Source organism: Ovis aries, chromosome 9 (assembly GCF_016772045.2).
Source record: "Ovis aries strain OAR_USU_Benz2616 breed Rambouillet chromosome 9, ARS-UI_Ramb_v3.0, whole genome shotgun sequence".
NCBI lineage: Eukaryota > Metazoa > Chordata > Mammalia > Artiodactyla > Bovidae > Ovis > Ovis aries.
In genome coordinates, this window is record NC_056062.1 from 74,907,064 (window position 1) to 74,914,162 (window position 7,099).

The window sequence follows — 7,099 nt, forward strand, 5'->3', positions numbered from 1 at the left end:
GACGCAAGATTGATCCCTGGGTCAGGAAGATCCCCTGGAGGAGGGCATGGCAACCCACTCCAGTATTCTTGCCTGGAGAATTCCATGGACAGAGGAGCCTGGCGGGCTACAGCCCAGAGGGTTGCAAAGAGTTGGATACTACTGAAGCGAGTTAGCACACATACAGTAACCATAACAACAGTGCATTAAGAAGTTGAGTTCTTTGCACTTTCTGAATTTTAAACATATATTATTCTAAAATCAGAAATAAATGCTTATTTTTAAAGTGTAATCGGTAGACATACATACTATCCAAGCACATACAGCACATACAATCCAAGCATTAAGTATGTAAACAGCTTAGAGAAACAGTTTTCCTGGACACTCTGGCCACTAAATGTTCATTTATCCCACCCTTAACCCCTGAGCTTCTCAGGTTTCCTGAATTCCACTGACCTTGGTCTCTTTGCAGACCCACTCTGGATGCCTTTGTCATCTGAGAACAAGTTTCCTCTCATCTTGGGCCTGGATTTCTCCATGAGCTCTGGCCAGTGTGGGTGAGAAATTCCTTTAAGATCCGCCCTAGTGATATTCCCTGTGTCCTCTTTGAGACCACTGTGCATTTTCTTCTCTTCTGATGTAAGAATCATTCATTCAGTTTCTGTTATTATCCTGGTTATTCTTCAGTTTTTAGTTAAGCGTATGTAATTTGGCAAAGTCTGAGTTCATAAACATTGCCACATCTTTCTCACTGTCTTGACTCTGACCGTTCTGTCCCCAGCTTACATATTGCCTGATGTTTTAGTCTCACTTTTTAATATACCCCAAGTAGTTGCTGTTATCATTCTTATTTTTTTCTTAATACTTATTTATTATTTCTTTGGCTGCCTTGGGTCTTAGTTGGGCATGCAGAATCTTCATTCCTGTGCGTGGACTCTGGTCGTGGCTCGCAGGCTCAGTAGTTATGCTGTGCTGGCTTAGTTGGTCCCTGGCATGTGGGATCTCAGCCCCCTGACCAGGGATGGAACCCGGGTCCCCTCCATTGCAAGGTGGATTCTTAACTTCTGGACCACCAGGGAAGTCCCTATTGTTCTTATATGATCCATACAATCATATAAAATTTGATTGTTTGGATTTTCCCCTGTTTACTACTTTTTTTGTTCAGCATTACTTTAAAAATTTTTTAAATTTACTTGTTTTTAATTGGAGGAGAATTGCTTTACAATATTGTGATGGTTTCTGGCATATATTAATATAAATTGACCAAAGATATGTGTATGTCCCCTCCCTTTTAAACCTCCTTCCCACCTCCCATCCCATTCCACCCCTCTAGGTTGTCACAGAGCACTGGATTTGAGCTCCTTACATCATACAGTAAATTGCCACTGGCTGTCTAATTTTACATAGGCTAATGGATATATTTCAGTGCTACTCACTCAGTTCATCCCATCCTCTCTTCCTCCCCCAGCCTCTGTGGGCACAAGTCTGTTCTCTCTGTCTATGTCTCTATTGCTGCCCTGCAGATGGGTTCATCAGTACTATCTCTATAGATTCTATATACATGCATTAATATATGAGATTGGTCTTTCTCTTTCTGACTTACTTCATTCTGTAATGAAGGCTCTAGGTTCATCCACCTTATTAGAACTGAGCCAAATGCATTCCTTTTTATGGCTGGGTAATATCCTATTGTGTATATGTACCACAAATTCTTTATCCGTCCATTTGTTGATGGCCATCTAGGTTGCTTCCATACCCTAGCTATTGTAAATAGTGCTGCGATGAACACTGGGGTACATGTGTCCTTTCCAATTACGTTTTTTTCAGGGTATATGCCCAGTAGTGGGATTCCTAGGTCATATGGTAGTTTTATCCCTAGTTTTTAAAGGACTCTCCATACAGTTCTCCATCGTGGCTGTATCAATTTGATACCAAAAAATAGTACAAGAGGGTTCCCTTTTCTCCACACCCTCTGCAGCAATTATTGTTTGTAGATTTTTGTTGATTCCTGTGAATTGATATCTCACTGTAGTTTTGATTTGCATTTCTCTAATAATGAGTGATGTTGAATATCTTTTCGTGTGTTTACTAGTGATCTGTATGTCTTCTTCAGAGAAATGTCTATTTAGGTCTTCTGCCCACTTTTTGATTGGGTTGTTTGTTTTTCTGGTATTGAGCTGAATGAGCTGCTTATATATTTTGAAGATTAATCCTTTGTCAGTTGTTTCATTTGCTATTATTTTCTCCCATTCTGAGGGTTGTTTTTTTACCTCATTTATAGTTTTCTTCACTGTGCAAAAGCTTTTAAGTTTAATTAGGTCCCATTTGTTTATTTTTGTTTTTATTTCCATTACTCTGGGAGGTGGGTCATAGAGGATCTTGCTGTGATTTAGGTCAAAGAGTGTTCTGCCTATGTTTTCCTCTAAGAGTTTTAGTTTCTGGTCTTACATTTAGGTCTTTAATCCATTTTGAGTTTATCTTTGTGTATGGTGTTAGGAAGTGTTCTACTTTCATTCTTTCACACATAGCTGTCCAGTTTTCCCAGCACCACTTATTGAAGAGACTCTCATTTCTCCATTTTATATTCTTGCCTCCTTTGTCAAAGATAAGGTGCCCATAGGTGTGTGGGTTTGTCTCTGGGCTTTCTGTCTTGTTCCACTGGTCTGTATTTCTGTCTTTGTGCCAGTACCATACTGTCTTGATGACTGTAGCTTTGTAGTATAGTCTGAAGTCCGGAAGGTTGATTCTTCTTTCTCAAAATTGCTTTGGCTATTTGAGGTCTTTTGTGTTTCCATACAAATTGTGAAGCTTTTGTCATAGGTAGCTTGGTAGGGCTATCCTTGAACCTGTAGATTGCTTTGGGTAGGATAGTCATTTTCATGGTGTTGCTTCTTCCAGTCCAGGAACATGGTGTATCTCTCTCCACCGATCTATGCTGTCTGTAGTTTCTTTCATCAGTGTCTTACAGTTTTCTGTATACAGATCTTTGTCTCTTTAAGTAGGCTTATTCCTAGGTATTTCATTCTTTCTGTTGCACTGGTGAAAGGGATTGTTTCCTTAATTTTTCTTTCTGATTTTTTATTGTTAGTGTATAAGAATACAAGGGATTTCTGTGTATTAATATTATATCCTGGGATTTTGCTATATTCATTGATTAGTTCTAGTCATTTTCTGGCGGCATATTTAGGGCTTTCTATGTATAGTATTATGTCATCTGTAAACAATGAGAGTTTTACTTCTTTTCCAATCTGGATTTCTTTTATTTCTTTTTCTTCTCTGATTGCTATGCTAGGACTTCCAAAACTAGGAATTCCTATGCTAGGACTGCCCAAAACACGTGGGCACCCATGTGTTGTTCCTGATCTTAGAGGAAATGCTTTGAGTTTTTCATCATTGAGAATAATGTTTGCTGTGGGTTTCTTGTGTATGGCCTTTATTATGTTGAGGTATCTTCCTTCTATGCCTACTTTCTGGAGAGCTTTTATCATAAATGGGTGTTGAATTTTGTCTAAAGCTTTCTCTGCATCTATTTAGATGGTCATATGGTTTTTATCTTTCCGTTTGTTGATATGGTATATGACACTGATGCAAATCACTGCAGATGGTGACTGCAGCCATAAAATTAAAAGACACTTGCTTCTTGGAAGAAAAGCTATGACCAACCTCAGTTCAGTTCAGTTCAGTCGCTCAGTCGTGTCCGACTCTTTGCGACCCCATGAATCGCAGCACGCCAGGCCTCCTTGTCCATCACCAACTCCTGAAGTTCACTCAAACTCATGTCCATCAAGTCGGTGATGCCATCCAGCCATCTCATCCTCTGTCATCCCCTTCTCCTCCTGCCCCCAATCCCTCCCAGCATCAGAGTCTTTTCCAATCAGTCAACTCTTCTCATGAGGTGGCCAAACCTAGACAGCATATTAAAAAGCAGAGATATTACTTTGCCAACAAAGGTCCATCTAGTCAAAGCTATGGTTTTTCCAGTAGTCATGTATGGATGTGAGAGTTGGACTATAAAGAAAGCTGAGTGCCAAAGAATTTATGCTTTTGAACTGTGATGTTGGAGAAAACTCTTGAGGGTTCCTTGGACTGCAAGGAGATCAAACCAGTCCTAAAGGAAATCAGTCCTGAGTATTCACTGGAAGGACTGAGGCTGAAGCTGAAATTCCACTGCTTTGGCCACCTGATGTGAAGAACTGACTCATTGGAAGAGACCCTGATGCTGGGAAAGATTTAAGGTGGGAGAAGGCGATGAAAGAGGATGAGAGGGTTGGATGGCATCACCAACTCAATGAACATGAGTTTGAGCAAGCTCCAGGAGTTGGTGATGGACAGGGAAGCCTAGCATACTGCAGTCCATGGGGTCGCAAAGAGTCAGACACAACTGAGTGACTGAACTGATGACACTCATTGGTATGTGTATGTTGAAGAATCCTTGCATCCCTGGGATGAAGCCCGCTTGATCACAATGTATGATCCTTTTGATGTGTTGTTGGATTCTGTTTGCTAGAATTTTGTTGGGGATTTTAGCATCTATGTTTACAGTGATATTGGCCTGTAATTTTCCTTTTTTGTGGCATCATTGTCTAGTTTTGATATCAGGGTGATGGTGGCCTCATAGGATGAGTTTGGGAGTTTTTCTTCCTCTGCAATTTTCTCGAAGAGTTTGAGCAGGATAGGTGTTAGCTCTTCACTAAACTTTTGGTAGAATTCACCTGTGAAGCCAGCTGGACCTGAGTTTTGTTTGTTGTAAGATTTTTGATTACAGTTTCGATTTCTGTGCTTGCAATTGGTCTGTTCATATTTTCTGTTTCTTCCTGGTTCAATTTTGGAAGGTTAAACTTTTCTAAGAATTTGTCCATTTCTTCCAGGGTTGTTCATTTTACTGGCATATAGTTGCTCAAGCAGGTTCTTATGATCCTTTGTATTTCTGTGTTGTCTGTTGTAACTTCTCCTTTTTCGTTTCTAATTTTATTGATTTGAGTCTTTTCCCTTTAATTCTTGATGAGTCTGGCTAATGGTTTGTCAATTTTGTTTATCTTCTCAAAGAACCAGCTTTTAGTTTTATTGATCTTTGCTATTGTCCCCTTCATTTCTTTTTCACTTATTTCTGTTCTGATTTTTATTATTTCTTTCCTTATACTACCTTTTGGGGGTTTTGTACTTCTCTTTTTAATTGCTTTGTATGTAAGGTTAGGTTGTTTATTTGATGTTTTCCTTGTTTCTTGAGGTAGGCTTATATTGCTGTAATCTTTCCTCTTAGTATTGCTTTTAGTGTATCCCATAGGTTTTGAGTTGTAGTATTTTCATTTCATTCGTTTCTAGGTATATTTTGATTTCCTTTTTTATTTTGTTAGTGATCTGTTGGTTATTTAGAAGTGTACTGTTTAGCCTCCATGTGTTTGTGCTGTTTGTAGGTTTTTTTTTTTTTCCCCCTGTAGTTGATATCTAATCTTATAGTGCTGTGGTCTGAAAAGATGTTTGAAATTATTTCAGTTTTTTTTAATTTATCAAGGCTTGGTTTGTAGCCCAAGATGTGATCTATCTGGGAGAAAGTTCCACGTGCACTTGAGAAAAAGGTGAAATCTACCGTTCTTGGATGAAATAGATACCGATTAGGTTCAGCTGGTCCAATGTATTGTTTAAAGCTTGTGTTCCCTTAGTAATTTTCTGTCTGAATGACTGGTTCACTGGTGTGAGTGGGGTGTTAAAGTCCTCAACTATTATCACGTTGCCATCGATTTTCCCTTTAATAGTTGTTAGCATTTGCTTTACGTATTGAGGTGCTCGTATGTTGGGTGCATATATAATTGTTATATCTTCTTCTTCGATTGATCTCTTGATCATTATCTAGTGTCCTTCCTTGTCTCTTTTAATGGTGTTTATTTTAAAGTCTATTTTATCTAATATGAGTACTGCTACTCCCACTTTCTTTTGATTTCTGTTTGCATGGACTATCTTTTTCCAGCCTTTTGGTTTTAGTCTATCTGTGTCTCTAGGTTTGAGGAGAGTCTCTTGCAGACAGCGTATATAGAGGTCTTGTTTTTGTATCCATTCAGCCAATCTGTTGGTTGGAACATCTAGTCCATTTACATTTAAGGTAATTATTGATATGTACAGTGCTATTACCATTTACTTTATTGTTTGGGGTTTGTTTGTGTAGGCCTTTTCTTTCCCTTGTGTCTCCTGTCTAAAAAATTTCCTTTAGCATTTGTTGTAAGGCTGGTTTGGTAGTGCTGAGTTCTCTTAACTTTTGCTTGTCTATAAAGTTTTTGATTTCTACTTTGAATCTGAATGTGATCCTTGTTGGATAGAATAATCTTGGTTGTAACTTTTTTTTTCTTTCATCACTATAAGTATATCCTGCCACACCCTTCTGGCCTGCAAAATTTCTGTTGAAAGATCAGCTGTCAGCCTTATGGGGATCCCCTTGTATGTTATTTGTTGTTTTTCCCTTGCTACTTTTAATATTTGTTCTTGTGTTTAATTTTCATTAGTTTGATTAATATGTGTCTTGGTGTGTTTCTCCTTGGGTTTATCCTCTATGAAACTCTCTGGGCTTCCTGGATTTGGGTGGCTTTCATTTTCCATGTTGCTGCTGCTGCTGCTGCCAAGTTACTTCAGTCATGTCTGACTCTGTGCAACCCCATAGACAGCAGCCCATCAGGCTCCTCTGTCCATAGAATTCTCTAGGCAAGAATACTGGAGTGAATTGCCATTTCCTTCTCCCTTTCCCATGTTAGGGAAGTTTTGAATGACATATTGAATGCAGCACTTTAGCAGCAGCATCTTTTAGGAATTTAAATAGCTCAGCTGGAGTTCTGTCCCCTTCACTAGCTTTGTTTAAAGAGCTGCAAATCACAGAAGTAGAAAACACACACTGGAGCCCCAGACTCCCTGGTGAGATAAGCCTCCTTGAGAATTGATCAGCTCTGCCTTTTTTTATCCCCACCCAGAGCCTTGGACTGAAACCTATACGCTTCCTCGTCTCCCCCCACTGCTGGGTGGATGTTTTCTAGTTCTTCCCTTCCCCAAGGACATCACCCTTCAAGTTTGTAGCTATAGGCAGGGCTCCCAGTTCCAACTCTCTGCTGACTCTACTGTCCCCTTGTGGCCATCAAAT